General features: G+C 40.3%; 1 long non-coding RNA gene across 1 annotated transcript in view; it reads right to left on the bottom strand.

Annotated features, from left to right (window-relative positions):
- Positions 1-285: 285 nt before the first annotated feature.
- LOC131994322 (uncharacterized) overlaps positions 286-24,485 on the bottom strand; it is a 90,731-nt gene continuing 66,531 nt past the window's right edge. Inside the window, exon 3 of the long non-coding RNA XR_009396630.1 lies at positions 286-726. This is a non-coding gene — a long non-coding RNA (uncharacterized LOC131994322). The remainder of the gene's footprint in view (positions 727-24,485) is intronic.

Raw genomic sequence — 24,485 nt, 5'->3', positions numbered from 1 at the left:
GACCAATCTTTCCAAATTTTGCATAACGCTTTCCTCGACAACTACCACAATATCTGAGAAGTTTGCTTGAAATCGGTTCAGATTTAGATATAGCTCCCATATATATGTTCGTCGGGTTTTGAGAAATATTGGAATAAAATGCTCATTTGTTAACCGATTCCCTCTTAATTTGGCATGAGGGTCTTTTTAAGATTTTCGACATTACTGGTGAATTTCATAGAAATCGGTCCAGATTTAAATATAGCTGTCATATATGTATATCGCCTTTATTGACCTATCCTGCCAAAAATTTGCACAACGCTTTCCTCGACTACCACAATATCCAAGCAGTTTTCTCGAAATCGGTTTAGATTTAGATATAGCTCCCATATATATGTTCGTCAGATTTTGGGTAATTTGTTATAATGTCATTTGTCAACCGTATTTATTACAGTTTGAACATATTTGCTCGAAATTTGATACTGATTGTTTGACAACCCATCTGAAAACACATCCGCCGAGGTCCATCAAAATTGGTTCTGATTTGGATAAGGCTTCCAAATTGTACTTATAGGGTAGGTGTTATTTATTATTTAGTCGGCACCGCCCCCACTGAATCCTTTCCTTACTGGTTTTTTGATGTAAAATTCTGGGACTCCCCTTTTTAATTTGTTTTAAAATTGATTATCAAATTGCATTAAATTAGTAATTGAAAGTTGAATGGTAAAGGTGTTTGTTCGATAATGGCTGAAACAACAAAAGAGAAATAAAAATGTAAAGTTCTCTCAATTAAAAAAATATTATAACTGATTAAAGATCATAGTAAAAGCATATCTGTATATTTGATGTCAAAAAAATATGATGTAGACAAACAAACTTTACGTCATTTGATAAAACAAGTAAAAGCGTGCTAAGTTCGGCCGGGCCGAATCTTATATACCCTCCACTATGGATCGCATTTATCGAGTTCTTTTCCGGCATCTCCTTTTAGGCAAAAAAAAAAAATTATAAAGGGTTTTTTTTTTTGAGGTTAGGATTTTCATGCATTAGTATTTGACAGATCACGTGGGATTTCAGACATGGTGTCAAAGAGAAAGATGCTCAGTATGCTTTGACATTTCATCATGAATAGACTTACTAACGAGCAACGCTTGCAAATCATTGAATTTTATTACCAAAATCAGTGTTCGGTTCGAAATGTGTTCAAATTTTGACAAATTTCGTTCAGCGATGAGGCTCATTTCTGGTTGAATGGCTACGTAAATAAGCAAAATTGCCGCATTTGGAGTGAAGAGCAACCAGAAGCCGTTCAAGAACTGCCCATGCATCCCGAAAAATGCACTGCTTGGTGTGGTTTGTACGCTGGTGGAATCATTGGACCGTATTTTTTCAAAGATGCTGTTGGACGCAACGTTACGGTGAATGAACACATTTCGAACCGAACACTGATTTTGGTAATAAAATTCAATGATTTGCAAGCGTTGCTCGTTATTAAGTCTATTCATGATGAAATGTCAAAGCATACTGAGCATCTTTCTCTTTGACACCATGTCTGAAATCCCACGTGATCTGTCAAATACTAATGCATGAAAATCCTAACCTCAAAAAAATCACCCTTTATAAGAAAAGATTTGCTCTGCTATTAGAGCGATATCAAGATATGGTCCGGTTTGGACCACAATTAAATTATATGTTGGAGACCTGTGTAAAATGTTAGCCAATTCGAATAAGAATTGCGCTCTTTGTGAGCTCAAAAAGTAAAATAGAGAGATCGGTTTATATGGGAGCTGTATCGGGCTATAGACCGATTCAGACAATAATAAACACGTATGTTGATGGTCATGAAAGAATCCGTCGTACAAAATTTCAGGCAAATCGGATAATAATTGCGACCTCTAGAGGCTCAAGAAGTCAAGATCCAAGATCGGTTTATATGGCAGCTATATCAGGTTATGAACCGATTTGAACGATATTTGGCACAGTTGTTGGATATCATATCAAAACACGTCGTGCTAAATTTTATCCCAATCGGATACGAATTGCGCACTCTAGAGGCTCAAGAAGTCAAGACCCAAGATCGGTTTATATGGCAGCTATATCAAAACATGGACCGATATGGCCCATTTACAATACCAACCGACCTACACTAATAAAAAGTATTTGTGCAAAATTTCAAGCGGCTAGCTTTACTCCTTCGGAAGTTAGCGTGCTTTCGACAGACAGGCGGACGGACGGTCGGACAGACGGTCGGACAGACGGTCGGACAGACGGTCGGACAGACGGTCGGACAGACGGATGGACATGGCTAGATCGACATAAAATTTCACGACGATCAAGAATATATATACTTTATGGGGTCTCAGACGAATATTTCGAGTAGTTACAATCAGAATGACGATTGTAACTACCCTCTTATGGTGGAGGGTATAAAAAAGGGAAACTATTTTGAAATATGACTCTTACAGTGAATTTATGGATGACAAGCAAGAAGTAAAAAAATCCACAATAGATTGGCTTCGATAAGGAGTGGAAAGGGCTTTTGTTTTCTAAAAATTGTAAGCACAACTAGATGTAAATGTTCAGGTATAAGACAAATTTATAGTAATATTCCTTCCACCGAAGTCTTTATTTATTCATCCTATGGATAAAGGTGCAATCCGAATGTTCAAACACAAAAACTTTTGGCTTCAGTCAGCAGACATGATTTCGCCAAGTCTTTATATATCAAGACAGCTTTGCGTACGGCCGATATATATTGGGACAATGTAACACCACAAGATTAATATAAAGTTTAAAAGAATCTGATTTCCCAAGATATCGAAAAGGCGAATTATGATTCTGATATACAATCAAACAGTGTAGTAACGTCTGGATGTTCAATTTATGCCCTCTCATAGTAGATGGAGTGCGATGATGATCTCACATCCTGTGCTATTGTATATAATGCCACAAATATACGGCTAAAATGACGAATAATATGAGACAGGTGGGGATTCCGGAGAATCAGACGAAAGGAACTCAAAACATCCAGAAACCCCCCATTAGCTCAAGCAATAAAGGCATACAGTGCTCTATTGGGATTTCTTGAAAACAATAGTAGTCCAAGTCTCTAAAGGGCGCAATTATTATCCAATTTTGCATATGTCATTTTAGTATGACTTCCAATAACATAGTGCCTAGTATGATCTATATCAGTGCATAACCTGATATAGCTGCCATATAAACCGACCTTCCAATTTGACTGACATTTTGGATGTTGCATTTTTTTCTGCCTTATTAGGTTAAGTTAAAGTGGCAGTCTGCCATCAGACTCACTTAGACGTTTTCGTCCATTGTGTAATGTCCCGTCAGGGATTGGGATGTAAGTTCCATAAAATGTCATCATAAAAAATCTACTTAGAGTTAGGACAGCGGGAGCCTTTGAAGGACTAGCGGTCAGTCGGGTGGGGGGTTCGGGTCCTGCTCTAAATAGTCCATTTCACATTACAAAAATTAATATTTTAGACTCCCTGGTTTATTTGTAGAAGTGAGCTTTACTAAAAAAAAACAAATACAAATGTATATACCAAATCCCCATAAAACGCTAATGAACTGAACTTTGATAGGTAAATAGTACCAATCTTTTACTCTTAAATTGCTCATCCTTTGATGTTCTTGGAGAGCTGCCTCTATACCCACACCTACCATAGTTCTATGCGGCAAATACATTTTAGAACCCCAAAGTTCTCTAACACACTCCGTTGGTTTAGCCTAGCAAAAGACTATTCAGATTTCCTTACATGTTATTAATCAAAAATCCATTTATTTTATCAAAAAAAAACTTATATCCTATCATTTTAGATAATATATATAAGAAATTCACTTCAAGTGATATAATGAAAACATTATCTCAATATTTTTCTATAATTACTATGACGACCCACAATGGGTTATATGGGAAAGTATCTTAAATGGGTAGAAAGTATCACAAATAGAAAACAAATTATACCTAAATTTGGATTTAAGTAGTTACAAAAACAACACCATGAGAAACCACAAAAGCTGAAGCAGCACAAAAAAAATGATATGTGGGGAGAGCACTTTCATTCATAAACCAGTTCATTGAGAAAATGGTTTCATAGTTACAAGAAAAAAAAAAAATTATACTCTTTTGGGGTCTCTCTGGGATGTCTGTAATCCACATATGATCCACATGTATCAATGCAAGAACCAAACAAAAATATAAAAAAAAAAAAAATCAAAGTGGCAAAGCAAGTCTTACCAAACCGCACCGACACGTAGAAGGCCTTCTGCTTATTCGATGTTGGTTGTTGTTGCTGCTGATAAAGATTCTATGGTAAAAATCAGTTCATGGAGTTCTTGCATAGATTAGGGGTACTCATTGAATAAAGTTTAGTTAAGCTTAAGTACTATTCTTATCTGAAAATTAATTTAAGATTATATTAGAATTGACTCATTTTTTTGTAGAATAATTAAATACAAAAAAATAATTATGATACTTAGTAAATCCGGTTGAAAGTGATTTAGGGTGGACTCTGAAGCCGAGGTGATAGGAAAGGCTTGTTTTGCCACAAAATTAAATGCTGGGTGATATACGCATATATATACAACCTCGTCTTTGCTGAGGATAAACACATTTTTGGTTTTTTTGTTAACAATCCATATTCATACGTTTGCTAATTTGGAATTTTTCATAATTTTGATGTTGATCGTTCTCAGGTTATGGACTGATATGGCTTCTTATGGAGTGTGGGAATGTTTTAAATGTAGCTTAAGGCATTTGCGACTGTCGTGTAATTTGTTAATGGTTAGGGCTCCATAGAAATGCTATGTACGATGGAAATGTAAATATTTCGCTTAGATCATTCTCGGAAATGGTACAATTCGTGGCACTGATAAGTCACTTGAAGGAATGCGATGTAATATGGAAAGCCTCTGGGGTGGATTAGCCCATCATCTGGATATGTAAATTATGATATGAAAATGTGTTGCAGAAAGAGTTTAATCGGTCTACATCGCTTCATGACTAGCACTATGGTCTCCTCCTTAGGCCACAAGGGGCCATCTGCCCGTACGCAAAAATGTCGAGGGCGATCAAACAAACTATTCCTTTTATGAAAACCAAATGAATCGAAAATTTCATACGTCGGTTGTGGGAAAACGAACTGCACGTAACTCGTAGTAAGACGAAATTCACGCCTTAGTGCCTAACTCAATGCCACAAGCACCCACGTGTCTGCTTCGGAAATTAAGGCTTCGAAAGGTAATATTGGTCCAACCCTGTGGTTGGCCAAAATTCCATGAATATAAAAAAATCGCTGTAGAGCCACTACGTTACTTGGCTTTTTTGTGTACTGCACTAGTTCTCGATCCCAGGCAATGGAGTTGCGCATACCCTGTGGGTAGCCAGTGTCCATATAATGAAATGGTGATCACACAAAGAGCTCCTATTTCGTCAGGCAGAGACTCCAAATGAAATTCACACCTGGTAATGGAAAACTCTTAAATGCCTGAATGAAATAAGGCTCACATCTTATTACCTTCGTAAAAATTGACGGGGGAACGAATTAAAAAAAAAAATGTATAAAGCACGTGGATGCACTGGAAAACTTCAGATTTTTTCTTCACGCACTTCTCAAAGTCTCTGCGGTATGAAGGTTCAACACAAATAGGAAGCTTGAAGATTGTCAGAAGTGGCATTAGCTATTTTCCTGTCCAAATTAAAGGGAACAAAGTAAAAAATTTCCCAATATCTATAGTAGTTGCCACATGTGGTAACAAAAAAAAAAAATATAACACCAAAAAACTTCTCTAATTTAATGCGCACTGAACTAATTGCTAATAAATTTAGTCAAAATTTCCGCCAAAATTCTTCAATTTAATTAAAATTATTCCACCGAAAAAAATCCACTAGATCGATTGCGATTTGAAATATATGATGGACTAATAAAACTGGAAAAAATCATTTCGATCAAGAACAATGCCCTTGAATGAACGGACAAGGCAAAGAATAAAAAATATGACAACTATGTAGCCAGCGACATAAATAAAACACCAAAGCGACAATCTTTGTCGGTATGCACCGGGGTGTGTGTATGCAGTAGGCATAAAAACATAGCTTCTATGATAAACAACAAAAGGCCTATAAAACCACTAGGAATTACAAGAACAGTGTTGTTCAAAAGTGATCGCAGTTTCACAAATGAAAATTGAATCAAAGAAATACGACTCATTTTATGTTTCATATGGAATGCAAATAAAAAAAATTTGCTCAGGACATCTGTCCGGAAGAAAATCCTGCCAAAGCCCAATTCCGTCACCAGCGCCCATTACAAACCGCATAATTCTAAACAAGTCCTGAGAAAGAATTAGGAGGACCAGGCGTATTAAGTCCTGATATCCTTTGCATGGAATGTGCCGACAAGCCTTCCTTCCGTGTCCTCCAAAACGTAGTAATGGCTACCCAATTTCTCGCGTACTTTTGCCTTGACAAAAGTGGGCGACAACTTGGCATTAAATCCACGCTCGAAGTTGCTTTGGGAAAAATTCCGACGCAAAACTTCCTGTCCAATCTTGAAGACCTCGTGCCTAGTGCGAAGATTATACTGACTCCTATTCCTCTCATATGCATTCTTGATGCATTTTCGCAAATCATCCCTTATCAGCTGGAGGCGATCGTCTCTTGACAATTTCAGAGTGGGTTCATTCAACATCGAAAACTTCCTCATTAGTTCATATGAACTAGCATGGGTCACCATGTCAAAGCCAAAAACTGCATGGAAAGGTGATGACCCAATCGACTGGTGGAATGCATTGCGCAGGGCACAGCTGATGAAGCTAAGCTTCTCATCCCATTGTCGATGGTCACCTTTCAAATACGCCCTTATCCCTGCGATCAGAGAGCGATTAACCCTCTCTGATGCATTCGACTGCGGGGAATAGAATGCCGTATACATATGGTGGATTCCATATGAAGTGAAGAAAGCGTTGAGTTCATTGGCTCGAAATTGGCTTCCATTGTCACTGACAATTGTTTCCGGAACGCCGTAGACATGAAAAATGTCGTGTAAAAGGAAGTTCTGTATGGCCGTAGAAGTAAATTTCTTCAAAGGGCAGAGCCAATGAAATTTAGTAAGGTGGTCTAGGACTATCAGTAGGCCGATATGACCACCCTTACTACGCGGATACGGGCCTAATATGTCTATGTACAGACGCTGGAAGGGGCGAATGGAGATTGCTAGTTTACCCATAGGTGGTTTCAAAACCTTATTCGTGGCCTTAGTGGTCTTACATGTCTCACAATCTCGCACGTAATTCCGCACGTCCCTTACCAGGCCTGGCCAATAAAAAGATCTCCTTAGGAGGTCAATGGTCTTAACCATACCGCCATGGGCAGCTACCGGGGAATCGTGGGCTCTGGATATCACGCTATTCCGAAGCCTAAGCGGTATCCACAATTTCCAACAGTTTGACTCCTGCTCTTCTTCCCCCATGTAGTGCTCGATTCGGTAGTACACGAATCGATCAACGATTTTAATATCAGGAAACTTGGCCTGGTCATTCCTTATCTTCTCCATGAGAGCCTTATAGTCCTCATCTTCAAAATGCGGTGAACTCAAATCGACATCAGGTTCTGTCATCTCAAGTCCGGATATTTCATCAAATGGGACCCTCGATAACGCATCAGGTACTACGTTATCTCGACCCTTCCGATGGCTTATCGAAAATGTGTATGGTTGAAGCTTCAGAACCCATCTAGCCAATCTGCCGCTGAGATCCGGTTGTCTCATCAGCCACAGAAGGCTAGAATGGTCTGTAATAACCTCAAACTCCTGAAGTTCTAAGTAACAGCGGAAGCGTTTTATCGCCTCTACAGCCGCTAAGCATTCACGCTCAGTGACGCTGTAGTTGCGTTGGGCGGAATTAAGCTTTTTGCTCATAAAAGCAATCGGCTTCTCCTCGCCGTTCTCGTCCATCTGAACCAATACCGCACCTACACCGAAGTCACTCGCGTCACAATGTAAATAGAACTTTCTACTGAAGTCTGGGTTTGTCAAGACCGGCGCAGAGGTAAGAAGGGATTTTATTTTCTGGAAAGCCTGAGATGCCTCTGCTGTCCAATTGAACCTCTTCTTGGTCGACAATACATCAGAAATGGGAGAAACTTCACCAGAAAAATTCCGAATGAAACGACGATACCAACCGGCCAATCCCAGAAATCCCCTAACTTGTTTCAAGTTTTTTGGAGTGGGCCAGTTGGTAATTGCCGTAATTTTCTCAGGATCCGTTGTTATACCGCCATTCCCGATGACGTACCCCAAATATCTAACTTTGGTCACACAGAAGTGACTCTTGGACACATTCAAAGTCAAATTGGCTTTGCGGAACTGGGAAGCTATTCTGGTCAATACCTCGAGGTGAGTATGAAAGTCATCGGAAACTACCACTAAATCATCCAAGTACCCAAAGACGCAATGTCTAAGGTCGGGTGGGATGATTTCATCCATAAGGCGACACATTGTTTGGGGTGCATTGCAGAGCCCGAATGGCATAACCACGAACTGGTACAATGGTCTGCCTGGTATGGTGAAAGCTGTCAATTCCTTTGACTTTTCATCTAGGCTAATTTGCCAAAAGGCGTCTTTTAAATCCAGCTTGGATATTATATTGGCCTTTGGCAATCTAGCAAATATCCCCTCAATGTTAGGCAACGGATATGCGTCTTTTCGTGTAACCGAATTAAGCTTCCTAGCATCTAGGCAGAGTCTTACTTTGTTCGGTTTCACGACAAGACGCATAGGCGAGCTCCAAGCAGAGGAAGATCGTTCTATCACCCCGAGACTAAGCATCCTGTCAACCTCTGCGTACATCAACTTCTCTACCGCAGGTGACACTGGGTAGAATCTTTGTTTAATAGGGGGTGAGTCCCCTACATCAATGGTGTGTCTTATAAGTTCAGTCCTGCCCAAACCCTGGGTTTCGAAATCAGGAAATAGATTAATTATAGCATCCAACTGCATGCGCTGTTGAGACGAAAGACGGTATAAATCATCATCACATCCATCCAGACTACTTATCATTGATAACTGGTCTATTTTTGGAATATCGGTTATGACACCAGATGATAATACACCCACAGACTCGAAAAACTGGGGTAGCAAATCAAAAAGCCTCCAAAAATTTATTCCAAGTATCAATCTCTGGGAGATCGTTGGAATAATAAAAATTCGAATTCTCCTCGTACGACCCCTAAAAGCAATATCGGTGTCTATCCACCCGAGCACTTCCTGAATCTCCCCATTTGCTGTCTTTGCCGAAGCCTTACACTTGGTAAAACACGCAAATTTTGAAAAGTCGATAAGAGCCAAGTCACCTCCAATACAGCAAATGATTGCTCCAGTATCTAGTAGCCCATACTCCTGGAATTCGAGGAAAGAAACGTTTGCATAGTACCGCATATCACGAGGGTTGGATACTATGGAAGAAATGCGAAACCTACTGCAAAGTCTCCTAATTTTAAAATAGCTCCTAAGACGAGCCGTAGAGCGCTTAACCTTCCTGACTGAAGAAATTGTGGCAACATCAAATATCTCATCGCGTCTTCGCTGGTAAATCTCCCAGCGTCGGTGATAAGGTAATTTAGGGTAAATAATTCTAGATAGATTTTCGCAAGTCTCTCTGAAAAGAGGCTTACTACGTTGTAAAATTGTTACAGACGTTTTACAAGTATCCAAATCATGGTTCTGTGTCGTAAGATCGTGTAATCCCTTTATAACAGTCAATCCTGTGGGTCGCGATATAGTCGTTAATTCAGGTCCTTCTTTGGACCTGAGGTCATGAAGTTTTTTGAACCCGAATTCTTCCTGGAAGCACATCTCAAGCAATTGGGTTTATATGTGTCCTTTAGACCGCACCCATAGCAAAAAACTGTTCTATCCTTAAGGCAGTCCTGCCAATGATGGCCTGCCTCACCACAGTTCCAACAAGTAAAAGTGGAGTCCGTCCTATGCACAGCCTCTACAAAATTGTCTGAGGTATCATCCACATATGGAACCTCCTGATCCATTACCTCTAATTCAGAAATATTTCGTCTTTGTGTGGGAAGAATATTAGGGCGATAAGCTAAGGATTTGCGGACATGTTCATCATTTAAAAAGTTTTCCCGCATCTGAACAAGCCTGCGAAGATGCGAGAGAGATGTAATCTGAATGTAGAGCAACTCCTGCCTGATATCGGGTCGAAGGTTCCGTAATAATATTTCAATCAATTCGCCTTCTGCGATCGGTTCAGGTAATCTGTCCATTATGGTTGTAATGGAGTCAAAAAAGGTATCATACGTCTCATTTGTCTTCTGTTTCCGACAACGAATTTCCTCTTTGATATCGAAGGTCGATTTAAACTCCTTGTATTGATTACGAATGGCCCCACAGAAATGGTTCCATTCTACTACCTGGACATTCTTATGGTATCTCCAGAACCATTCTCTGGCTTTACCAATTAAAAGAATATTCAAATTCTTACATATGACACTGAAATCCCCGTTTAAATTGTCTCTAGTAAGGGATCTGACACGGTATAGGAACTCTTCCACATTCAGACCTGCGGGTGAACCGTCGAACCTTAAGTTCCAGTTCTGAATAAGGGAAGTTATTTTGTCAAAGGGTATGCCACTAAGATTGGAACCCGAACATGAATGAGGTGAAATAGCTGATGGATTCCTGTTTTGAGGCAAAGGTTGACGATCTGCCCCAACAAATGGACCTCCGCCAAGACCCGATAAATTACCCATAGGCTCATTTCCATTCCCGCTAGAAAGATCATTCCGAGCGTTTATGGGTGCCAGATTCATGTTCTGTAAAATCCGTGTAAGATTCAATTCGATCATTCTATTAATCTCGGCGTAATCGATGGCAACAGTACTAGCGTCCGGATGCTGACTTTCAGCAGTAGGATTCAGATTGGCAGCAGCCTGTTCTTGTGCAACACCAGAAGTCGCCCGTGGAGGAGTACTTAAACTCAAAAAATCTAGAGAATTATCGAGAGTTAGACCTGAGCTACGGGTCTTATAATTCTTAGGAACCGCTCCTCTACCCCTTTGCGATCTGCTGGGCGCAGATTTCTTAGGTTCTATAATCAGCTTTCTCAATTCACTGAGCTGACAAGAGTGTTGACAAATCGGACACACCGAGGAAGTCGTTAACCAATCTTCTATGCACTTTCGATGGAAGGGATGAGAACAGTCATTTATGATCAAACAATTATCACCTTCCTGCATTAAAGCCTTACAAAGCTGACATCCCGAGGGGGCTATGCAAATTGGTTCCAAAGGAACAGAAGCCTGCGCAGAGGCCGGTGGAGTTCTTTCCATCATAAACTATCTATGTATAATCAAATTCCAAATCAAAATGTCTATTCGTCACGCCAAAGCATATACCAAAACACAAAGAAAGGATAAAGTAAATAAAAAAAACTAGATAAAAATAAAAAAATAAAAAATAAACCAAAAATCTTTTTTGAACTTGCAAATACAAAAATTTCATTTAAAATCGTCTTTTGCTAAACTTTCCCGATGGAGTGGGTTAAAAGGCTAAGATTGATACTAGGCAACTAAAAACTGGGCTATGGAAACGAATTCATACCAAATCGGTTACTTGAAACGAACAAACCTGCAAAGGCTTTTTAATCACATATAAACCTCTTCTATCGTTCTTGGTCATGACTGTGGACAGCTCCAAAGAAATGAAAATCCAAATGAAACAATAGGTGCTAGTAGCTAAGTTCTAGAATCAAGAACGTGTCGGATAGGAAAACGTCAAATAAATCCAAAAATGTCCATCGGAACTAAGCCACGTTCAGAAGAAAAGATGACCAAGATTTTAAAGGTTAGAGTACTCGATTTGGAAAAGCTCAAATATCTGAAAATCCAGTTAAAACTTGAAAATTATTCCTCTAAAGGAAACAAAGAGACAATGAAAATTTAAAGACCTATATAAACTTGAAGTCTAGTACTATTGGTAGAAAATAAAAAAAAAGGAGCCAAAAAGACTAGGTATATCTTCTCGGCCCCACGTTGGGCGCCAAATTAATGTAATGTCCCGTCAGGGATTGGGATGTAAGTTCCATAAAATGTCATCATAAAAAATCTACTTAGAGTTAGGACAGCGGGAGCCTTTGAAGGACTAGCGGTCAGTCGGGTGGGGGGTTCGGGTCCTGCTCTAAATAGTCCATTTCACATTACAAAAATTAATATTTTAGACTCCCTGGTTTATTTGTAGAAGTGAGCTTTACTAAAAAAAAACAAATACAAATGTATATACCAAATCCCCATAAAACGCTAATGAACTGAACTTTGATAGGTAAATAGTACCAATCTTTTACTCTTAAATTGCTCATCCTTTGATGTTCTTGGAGAGCTGCCTCTATACCCACACCTACCATAGTTCTATGCGGCAAATACATTTTAGAACCCCAAAGTTCTCTAACACACTCCGTTGGTTTAGCCTAGCAAAAGACTATTCAGATTTCCTTACATGTTATTAATCAAAAATCCATTTATTTTATCAAAAAAAAACTTATATCCTATCATTTTAGATAATATATATAAGAAATTCACTTCAAGTGATATAATGAAAACATTATCTCAATATTTTTCTATAATTACTATGACGACCCACAATGGGTTATATGGGAAAGTATCTTAAATGGGTAGAAAGTATCACAAATAGAAAACAAATTATACCTAAATTTGGATTTAAGTAGTTACAAAAACAACACCATGAGAAACCACAAAAGCTGAAGCAGCACAAAAAAAATGATATGTGGGGAGAGCACTTTCATTCATAAACCAGTTCATTGAGAAAATGGTTTCATAGTTACAAGAAAAAAAAAAAATTATACTCTTTTGGGGTCTCTCTGGGATGTCTGTAATCCACATATGATCCACATGTATCAATGCAAGAACCAAACAAAAATATAAAAAAAAAAAAAATCAAAGTGGCAAAGCAAGTCTTACCAAACCGCACCGACACGTAGAAGGCCTTCTGCTTATTCGATGTTGGTTGTTGTTGCTGCTGATAAAGATTCTATGGTAAAAATCAGTTCATGGAGTTCTTGCATAGATTAGGGGTACTCATTGAATAAAGTTTAGTTAAGCTTAAGTACTATTCTTATCTGAAAATTAATTTAAGATTATATTAGAATTGACTCATTTTTTTGTAGAATAATTAAATACAAAAAAATAATTATGATACTTAGTAAATCCGGTTGAAAGTGATTTAGGGTGGACTCTGAAGCCGAGGTGATAGGAAAGGCTTGTTTTGCCACAAAATTAAATGCTGGGTGATATACGCATATATATACAACCTCGTCTTTGCTGAGGATAAACACATTTTTGGTTTTTTTGTTAACAATCCATATTCATACGTTTGCTAATTTGGAATTTTTCATAATTTTGATGTTGATCGTTCTCAGGTTATGGACTGATATGGCTTCTTATGGAGTGTGGGAATGTTTTAAATGTAGCTTAAGGCATTTGCGACTGTCGTGTAATTTGTTAATGGTTAGGGCTCCATAGAAATGCTATGTACGATGGAAATGTAAATATTTCGCTTAGATCATTCTCGGAAATGGTACAATTCGTGGCACTGATAAGTCACTTGAAGGAATGCGATGTAATATGGAAAGCCTCTGGGGTGGATTAGCCCATCATCTGGATATGTAAATTATGATATGAAAATGTGTTGCAGAAAGAGTTTAATCGGTCTACATCGCTTCATGACTAGCACTATGGTCTCCTCCTTAGGCCACAAGGGGCCATCTGCCCGTACGCAAAAATGTCGAGGGCGATCAAACAAACTATTCCTTTTATGAAAACCAAATGAATCGAAAATTTCATACGTCGGTTGTGGGAAAACGAACTGCACGTAACTCGTAGTAAGACGAAATTCACGCCTTAGTGCCTAACTCAATGCCACAAGCACCCACGTGTCTGCTTCGGAAATTAAGGCTTCGAAAGGTAATATTGGTCCAACCCTGTGGTTGGCCAAAATTCCATGAATATAAAAAAATCGCTGTAGAGCCACTACGTTACTTGGCTTTTTTGTGTACTGCACTAGTTCTCGATCCCAGGCAATGGAGTTGCGCATACCCTGTGGGTAGCCAGTGTCCATATAATGAAATGGTGATCACACAAAGAGCTCCTATTTCGTCAGGCAGAGACTCCAAATGAAATTCACACCTGGTAATGGAAAACTCTTAAATGCCTGAATGAAATAAGGCTCACATCTTATTACCTTCGTAAAAATTGACGGGGGAACGAATTAAAAAAAAAAAATGTATAAAGCACGTGGATGCACTGGAAAACTTCAGATTTTTTCTTCACGCACTTCTCAAAGTCTCTGCGGTATGAAGGTTCAACACAAATAGGAAGCTTGAAGATTGTCAGAAGTGGCATTAGCTATTTTCCTGTCCAAATTAAAGGGAACAAAGTAAAAAATTTCCCAATATCTATAGTAGTTGCCACATGTGGTAACAAAAAAAAAAAATATAACACCAAAGAACTTCTCTAATTTAATGCGCACTGAACTAATTGCTAATAAATTTAGTCAAAATTTCCGCCAAAATTCTTCAATTTAATTAAAATTATTCCACCGAAAAAAATCCACTAGATCGATTGCGATTTGAAATATATGATGGACTAATAAAACTGGAAAAAATCATTTCGATCAAGAACAATGCCCTTGAATGAACGGACAAGGCAAAGAATAAAAAATATGACAACTATGTAGCCAGCGACATAAATAAAACACCAAAGCGACAATCTTTGTCGGTATGTACCGGGGTGTGTGTATGCAGTAGGCATAAAAAACATAGCTTCTATGATAAACAACAAAAGGCCTATAAAACCACTAGGAATTACAAGAACAGTGTTGTTCAAAAGTGATCGCAGTTTCACAAATGAAAATTGAATCAAAGAAATACGACTCATTTTATGTTTCATATGGAATGCAAATAAAAAAAATTTGCTCAGGACATCTGTCCGGAAGAAAATCCTGCCAAAGCCCAATTCCGTCACCAGCGCCCATTACAATTGTGATACCACAGGAACAAAAGAAGGAAGATTCTATTTCCTACCATTAACCCATCCAGATCGCTTTTAAAAGCCCAATTACTTGCGTATTTTCACATCCGCTAAATCAGATAGGTTCTCAAAGAAATGAAAACCTGCTTCCGTCAGCATGTCAGCATGTTTCCGATTAGACAGTGCCTGTCATGACGGACTCAATGACTGAGATGTCTGTTGTAGCCAATGGCAGCAAATCGTGTCTAGATTAGGCGACATTGTTTTGGAATGCTCACAGCCCCCTTTTTGTAACCATCTATGATTCGTTGTCCATACCCACAGATTCCAGTATACCTGGAATGTGGAGGGCAGTTCCTAGTCTTGTCCGCTTTACAATTCCCTGGGATACCTCTGTGGCCCGGCACCCAGAACAGGTGAATTTCGAACTGTTCAGCCATCTCGTTGAGAGATCTGCGAAAGTCGAGGGCGGTTTTTGTGTTCAGAAATATATTCTGCAGGGATTTAATGGCTACCTCGCTGTTAGAGAAGATATTTATGCCAATCGTCGCAATGACATAATATCATAGCCATTCCACCATTTCCTTAACTGCAAGAATCTCCGCTTTATACACACTGCAGTAGTTAAGTAGCCTTTCCGATATGACCAGTTCTGGATCTTAAGAGTACACCCAAAGCCCACCTGGTCGTCTAGTGTGGAACCATCTGTATAGAAGTCTTTGTAACTTTTATTACCATGGATAACGTAGTTCCAATCGGTTCTATCAAGAATAGTGGTACAGTACTTTTTTATCAAAAATCGGCTCAGGTAGAGCCTAATCGACATTGCCTGGAACATCGGATATTGTATTACACAGTGTCTGTAGCCGCCACATGACTAAAGAGAAGCCGCTTAACCTCACGGCGGTGGTTGCAGCAATTTGTCTAGCCACAATGTCCAGAGGCACAAGATGTAGCATTAAATTCATTGAATCAGATGGTGTCGCCCTCAGTGGGGCTGTGATGCACAAACAAGCCATCCATTGTATCAGGTTAAGTATTGAGCAGCAGGTGGACAACGGTGGAACACCGTATAGCATTATAGGTCTGACAACTGCAGTATATTCTCAATGCATGACACGCGGTCTAATCCCCAAATTTTGCCTATTGCTCTCTTGCGGGTGTATAGGGTAAGAGTTGCCTTTCCAAAATGTTGGATTTGAAGTTCACGTAGAGCTTCCTGAAATATATCTCTTAGAGTCATGGGAAACTTTCCCCTAACCGCAATTGCCACGTCATCACCATACGCGACCACTTTTACACTTTTTTCCCCAGAGACAAAAATATATTATTAATATTATGTATTACAAAGTATAGGAGACAGTACGCCTCCTTGAGGTGTTCCTCTGCTGACCTATCTTTTTAGATCCTCAGATCTCAATCCCGCTGTAATGCATATTTTAGTAGGTAAGTTATTAATAAACTTTCTTATGGTAGAGTTAATGCCTAAAAACTCCAACTCGTTCATGATTAACGTTGGTTTTACATTATTGAAAGCACCTTTAATGTCAAGAAATGCCATCATTGTATATTCCTTGACAGCGAGAGATCCCTCTATGTAGCCGACTAGGTCGTGAAGAGCTGTTTCAGTGGATTTGCCTTTACTATATGCATGCTCCTGCCGCAATAGGCGATCTCCAGAAATGTTTGATCTAAGATATGTTTGTATCAACCTTTCAAGAGCCTTTAGACTGAAAGATGACATACTAAGAGGGCATTCGCTGACTTATGGATATGTTTTGAGCCTTTCTCAGCTCGCCGTTGTTTTTCGTTAGCTCAGCTTTTTAGACATCCCAATCGTGTGGTTCTCTTGTGGCTTTAGATCTGTTGAAATACCTGAAATTAATATACCTATGATCAGAGAAGCTATGATCAGAGAAGAAACACTTCCCAGTCGCATATCCTTCCGCTTATATCTTACGTTATAAAGGTAACATCTAGTACTTCCTGCCTGTTCCTTGTAAGAAAGGTCGGTTTATTCCCTTTATTACAAATCGCCAGATTGCAACTCATAATATATTCGAGAAGCAGCTCACCCCTTCGTTTATATCCGAACTTCCCCATATCTGGTGATGTGCATTAGCATTACTTCCAGCAATTTAAGGCTTGAAGGCAGCATCTCTGAATCGTGTGCCATATACAGGGAAGCCAGCCAATAATGAGTCTTATTTATTTCAGGGCTGGTTACTACTAAATCTTCAGTGCTTACCGACGGAAGAAGAAAAACATTTAGACTACTCTTTGCAAGAGTGCAGGCTCTATGCCTCCCATTCCCCTACCCTCACGTAGTTTTAATCCCGGAATTCTTAGTTCACGAACGCTTTTGCTTGTTTGATATTTAAATCCGGTGCGTTATCTCGTGGAAGCTAAACTTTTTGAATGTTTAGTAGTAGTAGTTTAAGTCCCGGAATTCTTAGTCCACGAAGTACCTTTTGAGTCGTCGTAAAAAAGCTGAAGAAGCAAAGAATACAATAAGATTACCAGAGCGGCAAAACATGCCTCCTGGAAGCTTTTCTGCAAACAGGTCGATAGCGTTAATGACGCCGCCAAGATAAAAAAGTTTCTCTCAAAAACCCATGTCCAAACTGAAACTTTAGTAGACGATATGGGAGTGAGAGCAGAGACAACGAAGGACATGTTGAGGCTTTTGATGAAAATCCATTTTCCACAGGATTCGAAGGGACTCACGGAGACACCGGAATCTTGGAATAATGATGTTGATCGAAGGAACGGAATTTATGGTGAAGGAATCCTTGAGTAGCTTCAAACCATTTAAGTCACCCGGACTTGACGGGATATTTCCGGCGTTACTACAGAAAGAGGCAGACAATCTGACGCCTCGTCTGGCCGAAATTTTCACAGCGTGCCTAGGATTTTCATATACTCCGAAAGCCTGGTGGGAGGCGAGGGTGGTGTTTATACCTAAGCCCGGCAAGGCAAGTTATGCGACACCAAAGGCCTACAGACCCTAAGCCTTACGTCCTTTCTACTCAAAACCATGGAACGGATTGCGGACGCCATGATAAAGAGTATGACATCCAGCGAACTGCTCAAATACAAATAGCATGCCTATGTCAAGGGAAGGTCGGTGGAGACTGCCCTGCACGAGGTTGTGCATAAAATAGAAGAATCCTTCGATGCCAAAACGTACACACTGGCGGTATGCATTGACATCTAGGGGGCTTTTAACAATGTGCGGTGCGACACACTGATCCAATCCTTAGGTGGATAAATTGTGTGTCCAATGGCATAAATATAAGGGAGAAAGTGGCACAGGGGACGCCACAGGGGGCATTATATCACCACTCTTATGGGTGACCACCATAAATGACCTATTACGGATGCTGACTGAGGAGGGATATGAACCCGTCTACTACGCAGACGATGTTATAATACTTCCAAGAGGTAAGGATCCGAACGAGCTATGCAGAAGGGCCGAAAGGGTCTTGCATATGGCATATGACTGGGGTCTCAATGTTAACCCAGAGAAGACTGAAATATGCCTGTTCACGAGGAAAACGAAGGTGGCAATATGTGGTGGTGGAGTGGACGACGAATGCGCGAAACGGTCGGTAGGACGGCGAAAATCATATGGGGGTTATTATTGAGAGGAAGCAAGAGGGAGGTCAGTATAAAATAGTTGATATTATAACAGAACACATAGGAATACGAGCTCACTTATGTAAAATCGGTGAGGCAAGTGATAGCATGTGTAGGGCATGCGGGGAAGATGATGAGACGTTGGAGCATTTCTTTTGTCATTGTCCGGCTTTCCAGTCTAACGGATACCGTCACTTAGGTAGAGGCACAATATCAGACATGAACCAACTTATGGTAGTGGTATTGAAAACAATTAAGGATTTTGTAAGTAGCACGGAATTTCTAACTTAAAATTTTCTTTTTAGAGCGCACAACAAGTCGATTACTGGCTTAGGTGTATGTCCATAGTGGCATGGGACGGATTAATATCTGCACCCTCTTTTCAACGTAACCTAACCTAGCCTTTTAAATGTATTTATAATTAGCGCTCTGCCTTCCGGAGCAGTTCGACCACGTTACGATATTCACAAATGTCGCCAGTATGTATTAGTGAGCGAAAATTACAGTAAAATAAACAAGTAAAAGCGTGCTAAGTTCGGCCGGGCCGAATCTTATATACCCTCCACCATGGATCGCATTTGTCGAGTCCTTTTTCCGGCATCTCTTCTTAGGCAAAAAAGGATATAAGAAAAGAGTTGCTCTGCTATTAAAACGATATCAAGATATGGTCCGGTTCGGACCACAATTAAATTATATGTTGGAGACCTGTGTAAAATTTCAGCCAATTCGTATAAGAATTGCGCCCATTGGGGCTCACGAAGTAAAATAGAGAGAACGATTTATATGGGATCTGTATCGGGCTATAGACCGATTCATACCATAATAAACACGTTGGTTGATGGTCATGAGAGGATCCGTCGTACAAAATTTCAGGCATATCGGATAATAATTGCGACCTCTGGAGGCTCAAGAAGTCAAGATCCCAGATCGGTTTATATGGCAGCTATATCAGGTTATGAACCGATTTGAACCTTATTTGACACAGTTGTTGAAAGTAAAAAATAAAATACGTCATGCAAAATTTCAGCCAAATCGGATAGGAATTGCGCCCTCTAGAAGCTCAAGAAGTCAAATCCCCAGATCTGTTTATATGACAGCTATATCAGGTTATGGACCGATTTCAACCATACTTGGTACATTTGTTGGTAATCATAACCAAATACTTTGTGCAAAAATTCATTTAAATTGGATAAGAACTGTGCCCTCTAGAGGCTCAAGAAGTCAAGACCCAAGATCGGTTTATATGGCAGCTATATCAGGTTATGGACCGATTTAAACCATACTTGGCACACTTGTTGGGTATCATAACAAAACACGTCGTGCGAAATTTCATTCTGATCGGGTAAGAATTGCGCACTCTAGAGGCTCAAGAATTCAAGACCCAAGATCGGTTTATATGGCAGCTATATCAAAACATGGACCGATATGGCCCATTTACAATACCAACCGACCTACACTAATAAGAAGTATTTGTGCAAAATTTCAAGCGGCTAGCTTTACTCCTTCGGAAGTTAGCGTGCTTTCGACAGACGGACGGACGGACAGACGGACGGACATGGCTAGATCGACATAAAATGTCGCGACGATCGAAATATTCGTTCGATCTCGGACGAATATTTCGAGTAGTTACAAACAGAATGACGAAATTAGTATACCCCCCATCTTATGGTGGAGGGTATAAAAAAGGTTTGTTGATGTTCTCGCCTGTATTGGTTCCTATAACAGATAGGAACACCTTCTATCCTTTGCACCAATGTGGCCATAATCATAAATTCACAAAAGTTTAAACTAATTGCACGATTTCCTTATTATTTTTTAATTCTGTCAAAAACTATTTTTGTTTTTTTGGCTAAGCCTATGAGATTTTTGCGTGTGTATTATACGTCGGAAATGTAGGTCATATACGTCGGTGTTTCCGACAGACCAACTCTGATCACCAAGCTGTCCATCAATAGCAAAGGTCCTTGGACCCATTTTACTATTGTTGGCCATAGTTGTTTTGGCCATGCCCCCAAGTGACCGCACCCTTTTTGCTGGCTTTAGCTGTAGGACGTTCATCGATTCTCCAAACCCAATTAAGGGAGTTTCTCCCCTCATCAGTTAGAGTCTTAGGATCATTCGCACCAAGCTTCTCAATAAATCTGGGAGCGATGCATCTATTACTCTTACCTCTTAACAAGCGTATTGGCTTGCCAGAGAATGCCGATGGCCTAGGCAAATTATAGGCACGCGAAGATAAAATAAGTTCGGCCTTGTCCTTATGACTGGAACCGGGTGTCTTTGTCAAAAGCCCCTGCTTACCAGTCATCTGTCGGCTAGTGGAGCTTGGCTCAGCCACTCCACCAGTCGAGGTCTCAGTAGCAGACAACATGCTACGGAGTGATACCACCACCGCAGCTGTCGGGTTTCTGAAGTCCATTTCAAGCCTACTTCGGAGTTCTAGATCTGCCATTCCACTGGATACAGACGCAGATCATCAACGGCCTAATGGATACCACTATCGTAGGTACCCTTGAGTGACTCAAAAATTTCTCCGAAAATATCTACCTATTACGGATTTCAGAAAATTCTTGCGAAGCGAAATAAAAATACGTCCGCTCCACTCAAGTGTTCAAACGAGAATCCATTGCCCACTGTAATGGCTCACGAAGTCAGGACCCGAGATCAGTTTATATGGCAGCTATACTAAAACATGGACGAATTTAGCCCATTTACAATCCCAACCAACCTACACTAATAAGAAGTATTTGTGCAAAATATCAAGCACTTAGCTTAACAGCTTCGAAAGTTAGAGTGCTTTATTTTTAGGGTAGAGTGCTTTATTTTATTAGTGTAGGTCGGTTGGAATTGTAAATGGGCCAAATCGGTCCATGTTTTGATATAGCTGCTACATAAACCGATCTTGGGTCTTGACTACTTGAGCCTCTAGAGGGCGCAATTCTCTTCCGATTTGAGTTAAATTTTCCACGTGGTGTTTTGGTAACACTTCCATCAACTGTGTTAAGTATGAGTCAAATCGGTTCATAATCTGGTATAGCTATCATATAAACCGATTTCGGATCTTGACTTCTTGAGCCAATAGAGCGCGCAATTCTCATCCGATTTGGCTGAAATGTCGCATGAGTTATGACTTCCAATTATTGTGCTAGGTATGGCCCAAATCAGTACATAACCTGATACAGCTGCCATATAAACCGATCTGGGATCTTGACTTCTTGACCCTCTAGAGGGCGCAATTCTCATCCGATTTGGCAGAAATTTTGTACAACGGCTTCTCTTATAACCTTCAACATGCGTTTTCAATATGGTTTGAATCGATCAATGGCTTGATACAGCTCACATATAAACCCATCTCCCGAGTTTGCTTCTTCAGCTCCTACAAGACGCAATTCTTATCCGAAGGAACTGAAATATTACACAATGACTTCTACAATGTTCAGCATTCATTTATGGTCCGAATCGGACTATAACTTGATATAGGTCCTATAGTATAAAAGTTCTTATTCAATATTCTTTGTTTCCCTAAAAAGAGATACCGCGCATAAAACTCGACAAATGCGATCCATGGTGTATATATGGTTCGGCCCGGCCGAACTTAGCACGCACTTACTTGTTGAATTTATTTGCCGCTACATCGGTTATTTCTCCCACATTGGGATAATATCAAAAACACTTTAAAGATTCTAAAATAATGATTTGAAAGCCCGGATATTTTTTCAAAAGGCAAAATGACCAACTATAGAGCCTACCAAGAGACACATGCGCAACTTAGGGTCTTGAAATTCTGCAGTTCATCTCAATGACACCTCAGCTCTAACAATTCTCAAATGGCAGATTTTTGCAAAACATTTTTGTGTGCTGTTAGGTATCGAACCTGTGTTTCATCCATCTCATTGAATGTTTACAAACGACTTACCACATAGCGTCATAGCCGGCTATATACATTGAACATACAAGGCTTTTAGAGCAATGTAAACTTAACTTTGGTAAACAGTAGTGATGGTCACCACAACACAGTTGAATGCTACGCAGAAGAAGACTTGGGCAAGACAATTTAGATAGTCCAAGCATAGAAGACATTGACGAAAATGTCAACAGGATTACGAGTGCACTGGTGGGGTTCTTTGAAGATAATTCCCCTCTTCGGGAAAAGAAATCAGCCCAAGAAAACCCCTGAATAACCGGGGAGATTCGCAGTATTGGGAAAGAGGTCCGCAGATTTTTAACAGAGCATGCCGTAAAAAAGCGGAAGTTTATTGGGATGTGTATTACACACGGCTCAAGGAATACAATAAGATTACTAGAGCGGCAAAACGTGCCTCCTGGAAGCTTTTCTGCGAACAGGTCGATAGCGTTAGGGACGACGTCAAGATAAAAAATTTTCTCTCAAAAACCCATATTCAATCTGAAACTTTAATAGACGACATGTGAACGAGAGCGGAGACAACGAAGGACATGTTGAGGCTTTTGATAAAAACCCATTATTAGGCTGAGAAGGCTCACAGATGTTGGACACTATGTAGACGGGCCATAAGCCCGAAATGGGGCCTGAATCCGAGGTTAATCCACTAGCTCTACAGGAGCATGATTATACCAATATTTACTTACGCCTCTGTAGTTTGTGGGACTGCTATGGAGAAAAAGTGCAACATAAGAACCATACAACAGGTTCAGAGAAAATGTGTCTTGGTAAAGGCGGAGCGATGAGGATCACGCTCACTAGGGCGCTGGAGACTATTCTAGATATCCGACCCATTGACATACAGATTAAGTGTGAGGCAGCCACTACGGCTATGAGGCTTAAGGCGATGGGAGAATAGATTGAGGATGGGAGCAGCTCATACCATCGCGGTATAATCGAGGCGACAATAGGAAACCTGGAAGGAAGTGGAAAGGTTTCCGATCGGATGCCTGAGATGAACCTTGAAGTCGAGTGCGACGCACTGCTGCCATCGGCACAGTCTTGGATTGACGGAACCCTATTATTGCCATCTGTAAGATCATGTTACACGAATGGTTCAAAGCTAGAGGACAGAGTGGGTCTGGGGGTTTACATAGAGAACCCAGGGACTGAGATCTCTTTTAAACTGCCTGACCATAATACGGTCCTGCAGGCGTAGATCTGGGCGATTGCGGAATGCGTGAAGTGGTGTGGTGCTAACGCGATGATGTCGAGTGTGAACATCTTTACCGACAGTAAAATTGCCATAAGAGCAACCAGGACGGTAAGGTCACGAACAGTCTTGCAGTGTAAGAAGGAGATTAACGTCTTCTCTGATAATGGGAAAATCCGCATCGTTTGGGTGCCGGGCCATAACGGGGTAAGGGGAAATGAAAGAGCAGGCGAGTTGGCGGTGAAGGCCAGAGGACTACCGTCAATAAACTTGATTAACCCGAAGCCTTTCGGATCGACGCAGTCCGAGTTAAGGGAGTGGACGACGAATGCGCATGCAACATTGTGGGACAGCGAAACGGTCGGTAGGACGGCGAAAATCCTATGGGGGGATCCAGATTGTGAGAATATAGCTGTTGGTATTATAACGAGACACATAGGACTACGAGCTCACTTATGTAAAATCGGCGCGGCAAGTGATAGCATGTGTAGGGCATGCGGGGAAGATGATGAGACGTTGGATCATTTCCTTTGTCATTGCCCGGCTTTCGAGTCTAACAGATACCGTCACTTAGGTGGAGACACAAAACCAGACATGTACCAACTTGGTATTGGGGGATTGGTATTGAAAATAATGAAGGATTTTGTAAGTAGCACGGAATTCCTAACTTAAAA

Source organism: Stomoxys calcitrans, chromosome 1, assembly GCF_963082655.1.
Source record: "Stomoxys calcitrans chromosome 1, idStoCalc2.1, whole genome shotgun sequence".
Classification (NCBI taxonomy): Eukaryota; Metazoa; Arthropoda; class Insecta; order Diptera; family Muscidae; genus Stomoxys; species Stomoxys calcitrans.
The sequence above is the reverse complement of the archived record's forward strand: the minus strand, read 5'-3'. Positions and strand labels throughout refer to the sequence as shown.